The sequence below is a fragment of the Homalodisca vitripennis genome, chromosome 3, assembly GCF_021130785.1.
Source record: "Homalodisca vitripennis isolate AUS2020 chromosome 3, UT_GWSS_2.1, whole genome shotgun sequence".
In the NCBI taxonomy this organism is placed as follows: Eukaryota; Metazoa; Arthropoda; class Insecta; order Hemiptera; family Cicadellidae; genus Homalodisca; species Homalodisca vitripennis.
Window position 1 is genome coordinate 98,800,481 of NC_060209.1, and position 21,905 is coordinate 98,822,385.

The window sequence follows — 21,905 nt, forward strand, 5'->3', positions numbered from 1 at the left end:
CATACCGTACCTACTTATCGGATATGACTGAAGTAACAACGACACCTACACGCAGATTCCGTGGTGGTCTTGTGCCGTCCGGGCTGACGGAGATGATCGCTAGCACCACAGACATGTGTGCTAGCACTTAGCAAGGTGAACTTTAACACTGTTATTATATACGTTTATAATATTAATTCATATATTTAGAACTTGATTACGCAATTATATACCCAACATTTGATATTTATCGGAAAAATTCACGAATGAAAATCTTATCTAGAAATGTTTGTGTTCCGTTATCAATGATTTGTTGGAACATTGCTAGTGATTTTTTTAACAAGTTGTACATAAATGCGGCATATTTCACTTTTCTTCACGGTAGTACTTATATAAAATGTGTAAATTAATTTACAGAACGTGATTTCATTAATGAAAAACCCTCAGTTCCAAAGTTTATATATACAATACATAATGCGCTCACATACGAGTACATAACTTAGATTGTAGAAACGATAGTTGTCCAATAAAACCCAAACAGCTTGAAATTCGGTAGTATAAATTATCTTATAAATATCAAGGTTAATTTCATTGGCAAACTTGGTACGCAATTTTGTCTCAATATAGTTTAAAATTGAAAATTCACAACCCGTTGTTTGGACCTAGAGAAAAAGTAAATAGTGTTTTTGTATGCGCATAACGTTTCTTGATTTCCCTTTTATGAATAATATGTTTGTGTTTCGAACGATATTCGAATATCTAAATCGCTTTACTGGCATATACACCTTACCGATTAACAGCTGTTTTACTTAAAGATTCATTGGTTGAAACAACCTTGATAACCTAGTAATGCACATACTCCTTGAAGATATACATATTTTGAAGAAGGGATCAGACCAAATGTGAATATTTGTAACTGCACTCATACCGGCGTCACTCATTCTGTCAGGGCTCCAGCAATGTCAACAACGTTACCTGTTAATATAACAGATCTGTCGTAGCCATTCGCCTGGTACTGCATCCAACATTCTACCTACTATGCCGTATTTATCTTCACCGAGCAGCACCATTCCTCTGATCTTAGGATACCAACAGTAACTTCCATAGTTAATCACAGCTCTTTCTGTCGTGTTTTCTACTTGTCCATATGATTGTGCTCAGGTTCGTGTCAACATTGTGAATGTTGTACAGGGGTTTTGTTAGATCTTCATCGGTACTTGGACTTTGTTCATGTCATCGGAATTGAGCTTGTTTTTTGAAAAGACGTTTCATAAAATTTTATAACTTGATGCCCATACAAACCAATGCGAGGTGCACGTTAGGGGGTAGATATTATTGAAACCAATCTGTAAAAGTGTGAAGGTTAATTATTTACGGACAATTCATGGAATAATGTGTATATCACTGTAATGAGTAGTCGATGAAGCAAACATTTGTCCCAATACAAAAAAGATGCAATAACACGATTGTCTAGAGTGTTTAATATGTGTAAACCCCAAATTCAAAATTAAGAGTTAAAATGTTTAGCAGAGACAAATCTTATTATACTTCTATTTAATATGAGCTGTTAGGTGGCACGCAGTATAACGCTACTTAAGTTGCTCCTTTCTCTGAGTGTAATCTCAGGAACCTTAGAAACTTTAAATACTTTAAACATACATTAATATAATTAATACTAAATATGACGACCTACATTTTTCAAGAGTGAGATATTTCCACCACGAGATTTATTTCTAACAAACGACAGGCATATAACTATTTTAAAGCAATTTACACGATCTAAACTAGAAGTAGGCTATAAAATACTCGTAGTCTTACTAAGTTTGAAACAGTTGGGACTCCACGGACACTAAATCTCTTGTATAGTTCTGACTGAACTGAATATTAGCTATCCATTCATAATATTCTCATCCATCCAGCATTTTCCATACCATGATTTCCACAGTCCACTAGTATCACATTTGTCATAGCCCAATATCCAAACCTTTTGTGCCTTTTCTCCAAACGGAGCATTTGGTGTGCATTCTCAAACCACACGCAAATTTCAAACCACATTCATATCAATTCGTCATTTTCCTAGAAATGCTTGTTTATGTAAAAACATAATAATAAAAGCCTAATGCATAATGCATTCATACTTAATTTGATTTCTTCCGCTTTTCAATAATCATAAAGATTTTTTAATTACATTAATAACTGTACTTTAACATCTAAGTTTCCTCTTCTTAAAGGAAGTCTTCTACAATATAGTTTAGTTAAGTTACATGTTAACAATAGAGTGAGACCAATTAATTACATGAATTTTAACATTGTATGTATCCGGTAACACGTCAGACGTAATTTTGTTTCATATTTGTTAACAATAGAATGAGACCAATTAATTACATGAATTTTAACATTGTATATATCCGGCAACACGTCAGACGTAATTTTGATTTATATCTCTTAACAATAGAGTGGGACCAATTAATTACATGAATTTTAACATTGTATGTATCCGGCAACACGTCAGACGTAATTTTGTTTCATACCTGTTAATAATAGAGTGAGACCAATTAATTACATGAATTTTTAACATTGTATGTATCCGGCAGCACGTTAGACGTAATTTTGATTTATATCTGTTAACAATAGAGTGAAACCAATTAATTACATGAATTTTTAACATTGTATGTATCCGGCAACACGTTAGACGTAATTTTGTTTCATACCTGTTAACAATAGAGTGATACCAATTAATTACATAAATTTTTAACATTGTATGTATCCGGCAGCACGTTAGACGTAATTTTGATTTATATCTGTCAACAATAGAGTGAAACCAATTAATGACATGAATTTTTAACATTGTATGTATCCGGCAACACGTCAGACGTAATTTTGTTTCATACCTGTTAACAATAGAGTGATACCAATTAATTACATGCCTTTTAACACAGTATATACCCGGCACTATTTCAGACGGAAATTTGCTTTATTCTCGTTAACAATAGAGTGATACTAATTAAATACATGGCGTTTAACATTGTATGTACTCGGCAGCGCGTCTGATGTACTTTAGTTTTATACCCTTTAACAACAGAGGGGAACTAATTAACTACAGGACGTTTAACTCTGTATGTACCCGGCACCACGTCAGCCGGAAATTTGTTTCCTACCCGTTAAAAATAAAGGGGCCAATTGATTACATGACGTTTAACATATTATGTAGCCGACAGCACGACAGACGTAAAAATGTTTGATAGCCGTTAACAATAGAGGGAGGCTAATTACTTACATGAAGTTTAACATTGCCCCGCAGCACGTCAGACGTAATTTTGTTTGATACTCACCTTAAAAGGTTTAAATCGTTGAGGCCATTTGCTATGACAAATAGTTTGCTAATAAAACACTCGTATTTACTTATGGCTTACATGTAATGTGATGTTCCCTTCTGTTAAGTACTCAATTTTTTACATAAATAAGTAACGCTATTGAATGTAGTGGTATAAAAAAGTATTTAAGCACATTTCAACTATCTCAATACTTTTTGGCCTGAAATTATTCGTGAGAAGGCACAAATAAATGCAAAGTGATAATGCAAACACTTGCAGTAATATAGATTACGAACGAATAGAATAACAAATCAAGCAAATAAAATAAAATAAGAAGTTTACATATATGTTTTTTAACACAAAATAAAATACCTCACTTTAGTTGCACATATTTCCCAAAAGCTTCTATCCCCACTTAATTTATTTGGTGTCAAGTTTCTACAGAGTGATACCACAATGATCAGCACCGATATAACCACTCTAACCTGAGATAACGCGAAAGGGAAGACACGGGAAATGTCGTGTTGTAACGTACCTACATAATTACAAGGGTTCCGCAGAGCCAAATAGACTTTTGCAATTTGGCCTAAAAGCTGCAGAGTGCAGCCTCGGCATGGCCTGATGGAATCGGCCCATTCCGTATCAATAATAGAGCTTCGCGGATATCTACTCGCCGAGCTCGGAGTCGCGTCTTATTTGCATCGGCTGAAAATTAAATTTCGGTCTAGCGCGAGTATGGGCGATAAGGCGATCGTTTGGTGATATCGCTAATGGAACTGGTGTCATTTGGGCCCAAGTGTCTCGGTTATGGAGCCCGTGACCTTCGGCCGGGTGTTGGCTATGTCGAGCCTCGTGTCTTCGTCTCCCCACGCCGAGCTCCTCGAGGAGACCTAGCGGCCGGGTGTTGGCTATGTCGAGCCTCGTGTCTTCGTCTCCCCACGCCGAGCTCCTCGAGGAGACCTAGCGGCCGGGTGTTGGCTATGTCGAGCCTCGTGTCTTCGTCTCCCCACGCCAAGCTCCTCGAGGAGACCTAGCGGCCGGGTGTTGGCTATGTCGAGCCTCGTGTCCTCGTCTCTCCACGCCGAGCTCCTCGAGGAGACCTAGCGGCCGGGTGTTGGCTATGTCGAGCCTCGTGTCCTCGTCTCTCCACGCCGAGCTCCTCGAGGAGACCTAGCGGCCGGGTGTTGGCTATGTCGAGCCTCGTGTCTTCGTCTCCCCACGCCGAGCTCCTCGAGGAGACCTAGCGGCCGGGTGTTGGCTATGTCGAGCCTCGTATCCTCGTCTCTCCACGCCGAGCTCCTCGAGGAGACCTAGCGGCCGGGTGTTGGCTATGTCGAGCCTCGTGTCTTCGTCTCCCCACGCCGAGCTCCTCGAGGAGACCTAGCGGCCGGGTGTTGGCTATGTCGAGCCTCGTGTCTTCGTCTCCCCACGCCAAGCTCCTCGAGGAGACCTAGCGGCCGGGTGTTGGCTATGTCGAGCCTCGTGTCCTCGTCTCTCCACGCCGAGCTCCTCGAGGAGACCTAGCGGCCGGGTGTTGGCTATGTCGAGCCTCGTGTCTTCGTCTCCCCACGCCGAGCTCCTCGAGGAGACCTAGCGGCCGGGTGTTGGCTATGTCGAGCCTCGTATCCTCGTCTCTCCACGCCGAGCTCCTCGAGGAGACCTAGCGGCCGGGTGTTGGCTATGTCGAGCCTCGTGTCTTCGTCTCCCCACGCCGAGCTCCTCGAGGAGACCTAGCGGCCGGGTGTTGGCTATGTCGAGCCTCGTGTCTTCGTCTCCCCACGCCAAGCTCCTCGAGGAGACCTAGCGGCCGGGTGTTGGCTATGTCGAGCCTCGTGTCCTCGTCTCTCCACGCCGAGCTCCTCGAGGAGACCTAGCGGCCGGGTGTTGGCTATGTCGAGCCTCGTGTCTTCGTCTCCCCACGCCGAGCTCCTCGAGGAGACCTAGCGGCCGGGTGTTGGCTATGTCGAGCCTCGTGTCTTCGTCTCCCCACGCCGAGCTCCTCGAGGAGACCAAATGGCAATGAATTTGGTTGTTCATTTAACCCATCCATTGACAATAAAAACACGTAACTAAAAGATCAGTAAGTAGTAAACAATTTTTAAAATATTTAAATTTGAATTAGAAAATTCTAGCTTGAATTGTTTGGTAGATCTGTGTAAAGAGTGAAGATGAAACAGGGAGTGATTACAAGCAATACATGTAATGAATCTTGTCACACACATTTTAATTTTATCTTAAACGTTGATTTTGAATGAGCAAGAACTTTAGTTTCTTCACAACAATCATTATACAAAATAATATAAAATTTTACATTTTAAAAATATCTACATGTTAATGTTGTAAACAATATCCAGGTAAAAGAAGTTAAACGTAAGAATTTTTTTTTATTTTGTCCCATATACAGGAGTGCATGTATTATTGGCTAGACATTCTATATAATCTGCGTTTTATAAAATGAACATAATATTTGGACTATTTAACGGAACTCTTAATAAGGTTTCATTATGAATTTTCTAAGGTTGTTATTCGTTGATGTCCAGTTTTCGATCATTACAGCATACGTTTGTAATCACTACCATTACTGTAAACTCTAATAGTCTAAACAAACATCTGCTACTTCTACTCACATTGGAAACAACAGTGACTCTGCATCGCCTATTGAGCTAGTGTGTAGAGTTTAACATAACAACCCGTGTTGGCGAGGTGTTGTATGGAAAGCGCAGTTCTGAATAACCAATGGACAAGCCTGAGCTGACTTAGGTATCCTTCAATGGACTTTTCTTCTCCTGCATCTACAGAAACAAAACAGTATGTGTGGCTTCATTTAACATCCGAGCCCAGCATTGACATATTGCTGCTCCATGGTTGCCGAAGGATGGTTTCTCCTTCACTCGTTATAAATTTTGATTCTCAGATGGATGAGTGTCCATACCGAATGGTACGTTATAAAATGAGAATCACTGACATTCGGATTAGTACTCAAAACAAATAGTTCAATATGAAGTGAGAGTCATTAACTCTCAGATATAGGAGTACCTATACTAAATGTTTAGATATAAATCGGAATCTTGACTCTCAGATTAGTATCCAAAACAAATGGTTCGATATGAAGTGATAATCAATGGCACTCAGTCATAGGAGTGTCCATACCGAATGGTTGGGTATAAAATGAAAATCGTTGACTCTCAAATTAGTATCCAGACCGAATGGTTCGATATGAAGTGATAATCAATGGCACTCAGTCATAGGAGTGTCCATACCGAATGGTTGGGTATAAAATGAAAATCGTTGACTCTCAAATTAGTAGTATCCAGACCGAATGGTTCGATATGAAGTGACAATCAATGGCACTCAGTCATAGGAGTGTCCATACCGAATGGTTGGGTATAAAATGGGAATTGTTGACACTCAGATTAGTATCCAGATTTAAAGTAAAAATGTTTAATCTCACGTGAGTATTCAAACCGAATGGTTCGAAGGTGGGAAGTAGTTGAAGCTTCCTTGTTGCGAAAGTATAATTTTTGGGACTGAAAGCAAATTTCAGTTGCGTAAATACGACTATATTTTTGTAAAATGCACTTTAATAATTGTGACGGAAGATGTTAAGCATGACACGTTCGGAAGTAGGACCATAATTAATTGGAGTGATTATAGTTGTTTCTTTGTATCACATTTTTCTCTATTCCTTCCTTCAGCAAGCGCGTTCCCTCATTGTATACCGTTAGAAGGCAAGTGGAAGCTTCTGGAGTATGTCAGGTCTGGAGTCTGGAGAAATAAACCATTTTTGTGGAACGCCCGAGCGCACAGGTACTGGACGGAGCGGCGCAAAGCGGCCAACGCGGATGAGTCTTGTAAATAAATAGCTACGTGGGTAGTATAAATCAACATCAGTATTAGATCCGAGCATCACATGGCCGGTCGGCTCATTTAAATACGGGACAATGCAGCCCCGTACCGCAATTCATTAGGCTTATCTCATGTCGAACAATGAATAATACCGGGGTAGCCGAATACTGCCACACAAAGCTCCCGTCTCCACTCTTTTTCCTCTCAAAATAAAACGGTGGACGCGGCCTCGATTTAGGTGGGAAACGGTTTAAACGCAAAACGATCCGGTTGTTCGGGAACCTGCCAGAGTGACCCTCGTTGGAATGGAATGATATTTCAATCGCTCATAACCCATTTTTATTTTAAAACTAATTTGTCATGAATTTAGTATGTCTCAATAATAAAAACATACAACAAAGCTCATATAAATGATCAAATTATATTTTAGGAATAAAGTGACATGCGTCAGAAATCGTCTAAGCATACTGTCAAATGACGTGTCAAGAGTCATTGTCACTTCATTCTGGGCACTAAACTATTACCGGATAAAAACCAGTCAAAACCTATATTAATGAGAATTTGTAAGTATATAGAAGACAGTGATGGTTTTATTAACGTTTATCATCAGATGACTATGCCTAAAATATGGTAAATCTGTGGAGTAGATACTAGATTTTTAACACTAACAAGTTTTACATATATAAAAATTTAGATTATTATACATTTGTGGATATTTCTCTCCCTTGTTTGCTTAAATGTAGAAAATGTGATAATGGAAGATAGATTCCAATAGTAACTATCTCTTGATTGCTTACCTATTTCGAGATTTATGAATAGTTACGACAATCTCGTAACAACACTGACGTTGGATAAGTGTGGTATAGTGAATACTTAAGTTGTAGAATAAAATGTGTTTAATATATAGTTCTTTTTGAGGCGATGATCCTGTAACGTAGGCTATTGTTGCATATATTTCTAACTAGAGTTATGTCAGCAAGATGTTTCTATAACTTAACAGTAAATTGAAAAGTTAGTTACACAATTTTAAAATTTGAGGGTTAGAGCTCTGTAAATCATTTATTATTCTGTTATTATTTGTGCTAGTTAAATAAACATTGTATTAAATGTTGAAAGTTAAAGTAACCCCAATTTACTATCCTTGCGTATTTTCCACACATTTTTTTGAGTTATTAAAATATGATAGTTTGAAATCTGAGATGATATTTTAATTAGATTGAAAATGTAGCAATATTTGAATTCTAAGCTTTATATTTAATAAAAAATATTGTTTATATAATTGTTTTAACACACACACACACACACACACACACACACACACACACACACACACACACACACACACACACACACACACACACACACACACACACACACACACACACACACACACACACACACACACACACACACACACACACACACGCGCACGCACGCACGCACGCACGCACGCACGCACGCACGCACGCACGCACGCACGCACACACACACACACACACACACACACACACACACACACACACACACACACACACACAGCACACACAGTGCATGTACATAAATATTTAGATCGCTATAAAATCAAAACCGTGAATAGAACAACACGCAGTTCTAGGTTTTATCAACTTGAATTGCCAACTTGAGGTTTCCTCTAGATGCCAGTTCTGCTAAATGGGCCCAACACTTTTTAACAAGTTCATAGTCTTTTATGGCAATGAATTATTTTTTGAGAAAAAGTCTAAAGTAAAAATGAAAGCATTAACTTATGTCACTGAAAGCGTGCCAGATTGAGAGTAGAGTTGCTTAAATCGCTCCATTTATTTATTTTCTATTTTTTGTCTTTTCTAACATGTACTTTTGTATTTATATTGTTATTATTGAATATATCATACATGTTCTGTAATTCACTTTTACTGTACTTGTTATAAATTTATAGTTTTATTTCGTTGTTGTTATTTATTTGTTATAAATTTATAGTTTTATCTCGTTGTTATTGTTTATTTGTTATAATATCTATAGATTTATCATAATGTTACTTATTTATTGTTAAACATTGTATTCATAAATTTATTATATTGTTACTGTTCATTTGTTATGTATTTATGGATTCGTATGTTGCTTATTTATTGTTATAGATTGTTACAATCAATGAACTGTTGTTATTGTATAGGGTAATTGTGCGGACTCAGTGCATGGTAATTGATTAATCGATTTAATGTGTAATTTCGATGTATCTTTGTTGAGTGTTTAGAAATGTTAATGCATAGCACGATGGATTATACAGTAGATACCTCAATTCTTACAGTAAAAAATTAAAATTTCTGTCTGCAAAATATCAACTAATATATATGTAATATAGAATGGACTGTTGCATGAGGACTGCCAGCATCAAACAGGAATGAACAATATATAGATTAAGATGTTCCCGCGCGCACCTTGCATGGTACATTGGGAAAATACATTGTGAAATTATTACATTTTTTGAATAAAGACGGTTGTGAACTGTGAACTGTGTGAACACACACACACACACACTTATTTGGTGGGTAAACTATGCAAGATAGAATTATACTTTATATAACATTGACTTATCTTTATCAAACAAACCATATGATGAAGTTTCATGATAAAGTAATTGATGAACGTCTTAAACGTGTTTCTGCACAAGATAGAAAAGTCAAGTGCAATGGTGAAGGATAAAAATAAGTAATAAATTACCATTATTACTTCAGAAGAGAAGTGGTGTAGCTACCATTTCAAACAACTATTTCTACATTAGCCTCTTTTAAAAATAGTTATTTCACTAAAGCAGCGCAAGTGCACATACGCTGAGTGGTCGGATGGTGCAAGCACACGATTGCACGGCGCAAGCGCATGAGAGGAGCGCGCTACACGGTGCTGTGCAGGCGCATGGGAGAAGCACAGATGCACGGCGCAAGCGCACGGACGAAGCGCGTCACAGCGGAGGCACAGCGAGGCCGACACTCCACTTATCAGCACTCGGCGCGGCGGTCGCGTTCGCGGTCCCCGCAATCCACAATCGCTGACAACTCAGTTATTGATCTCATTAAACAGGACTAGATCTGGTCAATTACCGTTATCACTGGAGCTATTGCCAACCTTTTAGGCACATATTGCAGTCCTGAATAAATAAGTCATTTGTAATCCAAGTGTTGTCACTTTAAGCTAACGTACGAGTGCAGCCTGTCTCGTTGAATAAACTATTAGCATACTGCGACTGGTCGCCATTGTCCCGCGGTCCGGCGTCTCTGGGCTAGAAACAGATGTCGGTTTGTTGAGTTCTTGCATAGCTTTTAATAATTTTTAACTAGCCACAGATATTCTGCATGTTTAAGCTGAGCTTCGTCTGTTTACCCACGTGACTTGAATTGAATAAGTACATGTCAAAAACCTGATAAACAACATTTAGTCGTTATTTTAAGATAAAAATAAGTATTACTATAAAAGATGCATCGCCTCGTTTGAACCTACTCATATGTTCCTTTTTTGAATGTTAAAATGCTAAACGATGAACATACCGGTTTGGAAGTGTAAAGATAGTATTGAAAGCCTCATATATTTATTCAAACTAATGTTTACCTTAAACGTTACAAGCATTCATTTCAAATATGATGTTATCAGTGGAAAATATATTTTGAAGAAAGATATTTTATACAATATTTGTCGAAAACTCCTCAGTTGAAGAAGGAGTTTTTGTAAAACGTTTTGTTGTAAACGGATTTAAAAAAATCATAATTGAAGGATATAGGTGTACGATTCCACTTTAACATCTCACATCGTAATGAGATCATCCTTTTTACATGGTATAAATATTTTTTACGCAATTCCGTTGTTTCCAACTCTTCAAGAGAACATACCTAAATTTTTCCATCACAAAAATGATATGAATTAATATTAAAATAAACAAGTAAATTAAGTTGAATACGATTGAAGCCAATCTACAATCCACAAATTTGATCCAATCAATGTTACTTTTTCTTCCTTTCCTATTTGTAAATCCAAACTGAGGAAGAAAATATTCTATTTGAACTGTCTTACTCCATGAAACGTGCACAAATTTAATATCTTTTAATATTAAATCCTAATATTTCAATATACCCTAAATTGGAACGTTAGGATGAATTATGGGCCTTTATACCCAAAAGATTATATCTGGTGTCTAAACTAATAAAACACGAGGCAGTCAGACTACAGTTGAAGTGCGATAGCTGCACCATCCATAGGTTTACTAACAAATAAGACCACATCAGACATCGCTAAGCAAATCTAGATCCTAGATCACTAGAATCCGTCTCGGTCAACTTATCTGAGAGATCAGAGTTGTCTTTATACTCTACATACCCAACAACTTGTGTCTTGTCTACCATTACTCCTACTTTTTCTGCCTTCTTTACTTAATTAGTTCCATTCGTGACTTTCTAAGCATTTATGTTTTTTTATATATTTTTGTTTAAGCGGAGATTTAACGTAAATGTTATCGATAACTTTTTTACCGGCAATTTTGTTAATCATGAGATTTCCCACCTATGAACTTTAATTAGATTTTGTTATCCTAGATACATTTTGAGAAGGATCGTAAATGGATTAAAAGTACTTACATTTTGTATAATTTTTAAATTATTTTGTATTAAGTTAACTCATGTAACAACTTGTCGTGTTCCACCAAATTTGGTGAATGGTAGTCTCTCATTGTAATATTTTGTTACTTATGAAGTATTAACCTAAAACACAGAACAATAACTGCTATAATCGAGTCCGAAACGCCTCTAATATATGGCAGGAACAAATTACATTTGAGTCATATGCACGATAGTATGTAAGGGGTCGGTTTTCGACAGAAAAGTTTTGACACAGTACTTAATTAAATCATTCCTGAAGATAGGAAAAATAAATATTTTTGATTGATCCGCGAGGAGTGGCAGAAGTTGAGGAATATTTGCCTAAGAATCCCGTCCAAAAAACGGATGATGAAAGGAATACAAATACAGTGCTACAAATTAAAATTGAACAACTGTTTCACCCACCAAACATCGATTGAGTGGTGCTATTTAAATTTATCGATTCTAAAATCGAGATAAGCTAGACTTGAGCAGGGTGTAAAGTATCCATGGCGAGGGGCGAGGGTTCGCCGGCGAGTGGGACTTTGATCGAGTGGTCTATACTCGATATAACGACCGCAAAGGTCACCACCATTCTGGTATAAATCGCCTTGGAGTGACTCCAGCATTGTCGACTGGACAAATACACTTGAAGTTGTTTATAGCTGGCCGCTACTAGGTAATATTCACACTTAGAGGCCTTACGATTTGTTTCGCTCTTGTACTGTCCAAGCATTCAACTTCGTGATCTATTTGTCTGAAGATATACACCAGGACTGACCTTGTCCCAAATATATTATAAGGGGAAAGATCAGATTTATTCTATTGCAGTAGAAGACGTTTATACAATCAACCAATGTGAATTATTGTCAATTCACCTTTCATATCACATCAGATCAGGCGTGTTATGGAATCCACTGATTCCTTAGTTTTCCTTGTTATTAAAAGTACACCATTGGATTATTGATGTTTAATTTCAAAAGTATTATATAGGAAATTCACTTTCTTCATATACGTTATTAATTTGAACACTGTATTTCATTAAGTACAGTAGTACAAACATTTTGTGAAGCATTGTGTAAAACAATATTTAGAGACTTTAACGCTAGAGAAAATGGAAGAAGTGCATTCACTAGGAGTTGTTTTTACATTAACAATGCCATACACGAGAACAAACTAAGAAGAGGATAGCAACACGAGAATAAAGAAATGGAGATAAGAGAGCTGCTTCCCACATTACTTACATCTTAAGATCCATAAAACACCTACAGTCGGGATGAGTGGACGGATTATTTAAGTGCGTTCATCTTTTGCAGCTATGGCATTTTAATCCATCTGGTATAATGTGTTAGCCGTTTCTGGAGTATGAAGCTCATTTTGGTTACTTTAAACAAGAGTCCAATAAACGAGTTATGGGTAAGAATATATGATTGACATGTATAAAAATAAAGTCGGGGAATATATATACGAATAGTCTCGAAATTTCATAGAAATAAAATGGAAAAAACGAACATAAAACTGAACCACAGGAAACTTTTTTATTAAAAGATCTCTGTGAAGAACTCTCTACCGGTTGTTTGCGAGATTATTGCTGATACTTTCAATAGTTAAGTGCCCAAGAAAAATAGACATCGTTTCCGTTATGCTATCCCGTTAGAGTAAACGGTGGCGAATGGCCGCCGCCGCAGTAACTCACGAACAATGAAGACACCATTGTCAACAGAGTCGATGGAAGTACTCGATCTGTTTTATGGCAGAACTCTTGCGGCGATGCTGATACAGCGTGTCCCGACGGAAATAAGGGCGTGTATCTCTGTGTAAGGGTTTAAATTGAAACAATGATACACTCCAAACACGGCAATTGATTCAATCAAAAACACCGTACTCTGTACGGGTCCTTGTCTCTTTAACATCCAAAACGAATATATATTGAACATTTTGATAATTAAAAAAAGTTTAGCTTATGACGATCGGGAACATTTAATAACATCAGAAATTACATATTACGCACTCAAGGATCCATTTTGCCTTATGCTATTGTTAGCATAGTCTTGTAATGAATGACAAATGGGTTGTGCAAATATTCTATAAAGATTTATCAACGGTTATAATACTTGAAATATAAAAACGTAGTAAATATCAATACTTTGTGAACGAAAAAGTATACTTCCTTAATATGACAAATATATGTAAACGATAGCAAAACTATTAAGATAGAGAATTTTAATTTATCCAAAACAGCATTATATTTTTAGCTTACTTAAACTATAATAAAGGTGTAACAAATAGTCCTAATGCAATAAAATGTATAAATAACAAAATTAGTATGTTTAGACTTCGAAAAAGAAAACTCCAGTGTTAAGAGAATACAGCGCAAAACTTGCAGTCGAAGCCGCGGCCGCAGCCGGAGCAAAGCGAAGCAGACCGGACTGCAGGATATCGAGTCGCCAACATGTTAATTGATGTGAGTGCGGCCAACAATACCAGGGCCTCTTGTTTATTTAAAACAGATCCACATTCGAGTCGACAAATAAAGGAGTTTCGGGGGTCTTGCCGCGTAATACGTTACTTGCAGGTCAGTGCCCCCGCCTCTGCTTAAAATTCCGTCCACGTGATCCCATGACTGAACGAAATTCTATAAAATTTATGTACACCGGGGTTTGGTCGTGGAGTCTCGCGGTCGAAGTGGACCTGTCTCAGATAACTGGCTGTGAGATACGCGTACCCTGTCGTGGACAAGTCTGCGACTAGGCATCGACAGTGTCCTAGGTTCGGTTGTGGAGTCTCGCGGTCGAAGTTGACCTGTCTCAGATAACTGGCTGTGAGATACGCGTACCTTGTCGTGGACAAGTCTGCGACTAGGCATCGACAGTGTCCTAGGTTCGGTTGTGGCGTCTCGCGGTCGAAGTTGACCTGTCTCAGATAACTGGCTGTGAGATACGCGTACCTTGTCTTGGACAAGTCTGCGACTAGGCATCGACAGTGTCCTAGGTTCGGTTGTGGAGTCTCGCGGTCGAAGTGGACCTGTCTCAGATAACTGGCTGTGAGATACGCGTACCCTGTCGTGTACATATATGCGACTAGGCATCGACAGTGTCCTAGGTTCGGTTGTGGAATCTCGCGGTCGAAGTGGACCTGTCTCAGATAACTGGCTGTGAGATACGCGTACCCTCTCGTGGACATGTATGCGACTAGGCATCGACAGTGTCCTAGGTTCGGTCGTGGAGTCTCGCAGTCGAAGTGGACCTGTCTCAGATAACTGGCTGTGAGATACGCGTACCCTGTCGTGGATAAATCTGCGACTAGGTATCGGCAGTGTCCTAGGTTCGGTCGTGGAGTCTCATGGACAAAATGAACCTATCTCTGATAACCGGGTTTTATAAATGTGTACTCTGCCGTGGACAAGTCTGCGACTAGGTATCGGCAGTGTCCTAGGTTCGGTCGTGGAGTCTCGTGGACAAAATGAACCTATCTCTGATAACCGGGTTTTATAAATGTGTACTCTGCCGTGGATAAGTGTGCGACTAGGTTTGGTCGAGGAGTCTCGTGGTCGAAGTGGACCATTTTTGACTATTGATAGTATTGATTAGGTAAGTCTTTCATTGTCAATAGTCAATATAGTCAAGAGTCAATAGTGATTATTGTATTAAAACCACGAATATGTGAAGTACACTAACTCTAGCATATAGCACAAGTTCTGAGTGATCTTGCCTAACTTCGAACTGCTTAAAACATTTTCCACTTATTAAGGCTACTTTAAGTCTTCTGTTTGTGTATAGCTCCACAGTTTATGTGGATTTTGGTATGTATTCTTTCACAGTGTGTACTACTGAAATGAACGTACAATATCTACTGCCATCGAAATGAGTGCACAACTCCCGGCCGGTCAATAAGTGTCTACTTGTATTTTGAAGAAGTGGCTACTGTCGAGTATAAGTGCACCACATATAGCTGCTGATACATTTATGGATGATATAAAACTATTTAATATTCAGACAATAAAGAAGATCGGACTGCGAAGGAAGTACAAGATGTTATCGTTGTTTCGGCTGCGAAGGGCCCCGCTACTCGAGGTGTCCGTAAACTCTCAGGTGCAAGATGCAAATTTCCAACTGCCAACGTCTCTCCGTCCTGCCCTCGTTGGAACACTTTTTGTACACTTTGTTCTTTTTATCTTATTTTATACGGTTTGTCCATATATTTGTGTTTTATTTTATGGTCGATAACATTTTAAAGATGACTAAATATATATATATATATATATATATATATATATATATATATATATATATATTTATTTCAAGAAACAAATTAAATTCGGCTATTGCCATTTATACAAATTTAATAAATGTATATATATATATATATATATAATATATATATATATATATACACCCTGTATATATATAAATGCATTGTGTAATAACGGGAATACAGTGTTTACCTCAGTTTACATCCTTGCAATCACTGCAGTGTGGTATCGAAAAGGTTTGCAAAATAGACATGGTCTTTATTCGATATCAAGTTATACTTTGCTTCAACTGTAAAACATTTTATTGCTATTTCCTTCAGGAGATAATAGTTTTAATATTAATAATATGTGTGCTATGGCGACTGATTTTATAGCTGCTTTGTGTTGAGTCTGTTGTAGGTGTTACCAGTTACTGCTACTGGTAACACTTGTCGCTTTCAGCACCACTAAATTATCTCGTTGAGTTTGATTAAGAACTTCAAGTAACCTTTTAACTTTTTGATTCAAGTTCGTTATTGACGATGAATGATTTCAAAGGTTAATGAGATTTCGAACATCATTTTCTATCGTTATAATATGCTAAAAACCTTATGTGTTACATTATTGTAACAACAAATGATGGTAACTATTGTCAGAAATCCTAATATCCTTTCAAATCTGTTAACTTTAACAGTTAATTCTTAATTTTCAGACAACGGGCTAGATAATGATAATTTGATTGAAATAGAAAATATCACGATTAAAATTAAATTGGCTAGTGCGCAAAAACCACAACGTGCTTTAGACAAACAGAAAGCCCATAACATTTTGAGAGTATTTCATATTTAGTTTGGCTATTAGTTTTGGCTATTATTGCAATTGCCCACAACGCGTCTTAGATAGTATGTTTTTGTTACTGTCCGAAATAAAATTACTTTACAAGATTAGGTTCGGGGTATCAATTTAACGTAATGGGCGAATTCGGTTTTTGTACATTAATATGTTCTTAAAACTATTAATGATCAATATCAATCAGTTCCACGGGCACCACAAATAAATATTTTAAAAGCTGTATTTTCATTTCGTTAAGAAAATTTTTAATTAAGTTTTATATTTTTCTAGTTATCCTTTTATCATCTATATATTCTTATTTAGAGACATGAACATAAAGTTCCACAAAAGAATTCAAATGCCGTAAAAAGGCCCGTGCACAAAATCAAGGATATATCTGAGCGTGTATAAGTGATAATATCACAATCCACAACACAACAACATAAAATCTATGTTGTATCGTTTGATTTCTGCCCAGCTTACTTAGGGTATAAGGATTTCACAAAAATCGTGTTAATAACTATACAAAAGTCGTCCTCCTTCATTAAACTACACGGGATATACAAGTGTGTATTTTGTTAAATGTTATTATGTAACGTAATTAAAATATATTTTGACAATTAACCCGAAGAATGGAATCTACATTGAAGTAAATGTACTCGTATTGTGTACAGAGACTAAGAGAAGGTACTAATCGCATGCTGGTGGTCAGAGCAACAGACCACGTGGTGTTGTATATACGAGTAGGTGATTGCAGAAGCCCCAAACCGGTTACCCGACTATCAGCAATTAAATCTGTCAGCGGACACAATACTGGTGATATCGGGAGAAATTATTAAAATATCGTGTGGCACATAATAAGTGTGGCAGGGTCGCCGCAAGCGTCCCGCTACTGGCCGCTACTGCCGCCGTGCCACTCGCCCTCACCCTCGTCATACCTTCTAGCGTTAGGTACCTGAAGGAAACAGGATTTTTCCGGACATTTGCCATCGTTAAGTGAAACAAGAAAACAGTAACAGTGTTACTGTTTTCTTGTTTCACTTAACGATGGCAAATGGTCCGGAAAAATCCTGTTTCCTTCACAATCCTTCCATCGTCAAAAATAACCTTCAAAGTTAGGTACCTGCCAGTTACTGTGGCATGGTCGCTGGGAGCGCCTCGCTACTGCCGCCATGCCACTCGCACTCACCCTCGTCATACCTTCTAGCGTCAGGTACCTGCTAGTTACTGTGGCATGGTCGCTGGGAGCGCCTCGCTCTTGATCGCTACTGCTACCATGCCCCTCACCCTCGCCATCGTCATACCTTCTAGCGGCAGGTACCTGCCAGTTACTGTGGCATGGTCGCTGGAAGCGGCTCGTTACTGGCCGCCATGCCACTCGCCCTCACCCTCGTCATACCTTGTAGCGTCAGGTACCTGCCAGTTACTGTGGCATGGTCGCAGCAAGCGTCCCGCAACTGTCGCAGTGCCACTCACTCACCCTTGTCATGCCTTCTAGCGTCAGGTACCTGCCATTTGCTGTGGCATGGTCCCAGCAAGCGTTCCGCTAATGGCCGCTATTGTCGCCGCGCCACTCGCCCTAACTCTTGTCGTACCTTCTATTGTCAGGAACTTCCATTTACTGTGGCATGGTAGTTGGATGCGCCTCGCTTCTGGCTACTGCTCCTGCCGCTGTTCTATGTATCTGGCCAGAGGTGTTGTTATTACTGGAATGGATTGCAAATTTTACCGCGCAACTTGCCCCAGCCGTGTCTTCTATCGTCATATACCTGACCAGTGGAACTTAACTGGGGTAGGATCACCACGAGCGTCTCATTACTGAGAACTGGCCGCTACTTCAATCGCGCCGCCCATTCTCGCAGTTCCTTCTAGCCTGTTTTACAAGGTCAGATTCGTACAACTGTAGCAAGATCCCTTCGATAATAATGTAAGTTCATGTTAATTCAATTTGTTATCGACAGTCAGCAACTTCATTATGCGGAAATGAATGATGGTGAATTAAATTTGAAATGGACGGGTTTAAAGGGCACTGGTGCCCACAATACTGGCTCTTCTGCACTTAACCGGTTATTACATGTTAGATGTAGGCGATTTATCTAATCTCTCATAGCCCTTGCACTGCAGCTATGGGAATGATTTTATACCAAGAGTTAAGTTCTTATGGCTGCTTGGAAGACTAAAGTCTTCGTTCCCCTAAACAGCTGAGATATAAGGCCTACATTTAGTCTAGCTCTCTGCCTAAACGCTACTATTACAAACTTTAAAGATAACAGAACAATCAATCATTGTTATGGTCGATCACTGTGGCACAATGCACTTTCTGTACCGAACATTAAATACGGTTTATGATTTATGATATATAGCATAATAGGCTAATGGTACTTCAGAATAATAAGCACTTTTAGTTACTTATTGCACCATAAATGTAATAGATGGTCAGTAGCCTAAAATACTAAAGTAATCAAGTTTCCAACTGGGTATGAACTGAGATGGCCATACCTCTACAGTGTAAAATATTGGCACAATTAACGGAAAATGTAGGCTACTATTTTGAACAAGTGCGAAATTATCCGGTAGAGCTCGGAGTTTATGAATGCGGTGTATGTGGAACGGTGCAGATTTTCGCGCGGCTTTAATGAGTTCCTTAGTCACGAGTCTACACTCACGACTAGATAGTAGGGAGTACAGTTACCTTTTAATTGGTGCCCTCCCTAGGCAGGTCCTGGCCAAGCACGCCACGGTCTCGTGGATGATTGACACTTTGGAGACACTAGCGATTCCAATTCCTTGGCAAGAGTCTCTCAATGTGAAAGCGAATTTGATGACATAGGTAAACAACGTCATTCATATTGAGTGGACCACTGGAATTTAACGGTAGAGAACTGTATTATTTCTTGAGTTCTTTAATGAATATAGATGATTTTACATGAGATTAGTTTTTCCAGAATGTCCCATTCATCATTGAGTGACAAACTGAAATACGACGTTCAAGAAGAAATTCTAAAATATACAATAAATATAGAGATCGAAGTTCTAAAGTCTAGCCTTATAACAAGAAAGTTGTTAAGATCAAATTAAAGTAAACCACTGATAAATCACCAATTTGTGCGTTGCTTAAGCAAGGAACCATTCTGCTATCGTATCAAACTACCCCTTTCGTTAAAATTGCCTAGACAGTACACAAGACGATTTCTATAAACTGGCTAGCAAGCAACGAATAAAGTAAACTATTTTAACTTACAAGAACCTTTTGGATATTTAAGAAGGTTAAAAGTTTCAGGCATATAACTCGATGAAAGGGATTTTTACAAGGTTTACAAGCAACGTGTGGTTTACTTTCCATATACTATAATCAAATTCGGCTAATAATTTAACGGCATTTGTAGCATTAGGAATTATAATTCTAAACCCTCCAAATTACGAATAAAAGAAATGTTACTTTATTTTTAAACGGGTTTGCAGAATGAATATCTAAAGTCATTCCATTTTTAAGAGTTGTTACACGAATTTGTATGATAGTACATTTTCCTTCGCAAAGATATCTAATAAAAGACAAATATGGCCCTGAACGTATTATAGCAACAACCTGCCTACATTAGTAACTCAAATGTCGAACATGTTAGTAAGTGGAGGTTGGTTAGTGATCAGTCACATGCATTGTGAGTAAACTTATTTGTGTATAGTTGGGTGCAAGTGTTTCATGAAAAAATATAAAACAGAATAAGTCACAACATTGAAATGCAATAGATTTATTACGAGTTTCCTAAAGAATAATCGAAAAACGACATCATTTAAAGTTATTTAAAGTTAAATGTGGAAGAAGTTTTCAATTTTAAATACTACAATATATAAAAAAACCAGTTTTCTCCAAATTGATAGTAAATTATTAATAAATTTAATGATGTATTATGTAATCACAAAACTAGTGCTTTCAAATTTTTTAAGATCTTTCATTGAATTATTATCTTTTGTTTCTAAATAATCTTATAATTCTTTTTGAATACCAGTAGGCTTAAATAAACTTGACAATGATCTGATCTAATGCATTATTTCTCATCTTATCAGTAATTAGTGCATGCTTTGGTTAAAATAGATGTGTCCAAAAAAGCTAAATATTAAAAGGTTGCATTAGTTGATATTGTTTGAAATACTAATTAGAGAGGTTCTTACTATTTGATAGCATTGTTCTTATAAATAAGTGAACGAAGATTACCTAAAATTGTATTAAATGTGCAATGGTGAGTTTGGAAATAATTAAGAACATTAGTGCTACAGACTGTGTGATAAATAGCAGAAGGTTAAGAATAAAATATTCAAGCTCAATGAAGAAGAAAATATGGGAGGCGTCGAAGTTATTGTAAGCGATGTTGAAGGCATATTTCACGAACCATCCGAAAAAGAAGGTCTCAAAGCGATATGCATGAAGTGTTGCAAACGAACTAAGAACATATGTTTGGGTTTCAATAATCCAATACTTTTTCTGTATTGTAAGTACACCTGGTGGTGTAAATTATTGATACACGGACGATATAATCTAGCTTCCAGTATTTGTGTTAAGAACAGTCGTGTAGCAAACACTTCGTCCATTTGTCAACAGTATCAGGCGTATTTGGATGTGGACAAAATGTAGACATAATACAGCAAGGGTATAACTCGCGACAGTTTATGGGGATCATAAAGTGTGTAGTGAGGAGTGGATAGGTTTACGCGCATGCGTGACACCCTACTCCAGTCGCACGTTTCTGTTTCTAGCTTTGGTCTCGCCTCTTTCTCGGTCAGCTGCTACTCTGACCTGCCACGGCGTCGACGTGTGGTCTCTATTGTCTACACCATTGTTTCCATTCTAGAGGTTTCGATCCCACTCAAGGAGTGTTTCTTTACGTCTCTTTTAGAGGGGCTTGACACAGTGGGCTAATATCATATGGGCATACCGAGTTATCAAGAAAAAGAATTAAGATAATTCTAAATACATGAATAGGATAGGTTATAAGTAGTATAGGTTGTCATTATTTTGATTATGTTGTAAGGGTAAGTTCATAGTACTTCTGAAACTTTAAATGCTCTTATAGCCGACTGTAATAATGG

General features: G+C 38.0%; 1 protein-coding gene across 1 annotated transcript in view; it reads right to left on the reverse strand.

The window, feature by feature from the left end:
- LOC124357241 (protein dachsous) overlaps positions 1–21,905 on the reverse strand; it is a 307,451-nt gene that overhangs the window by 73,824 nt on the left and 211,722 nt on the right. The window lies entirely within an intron of this gene.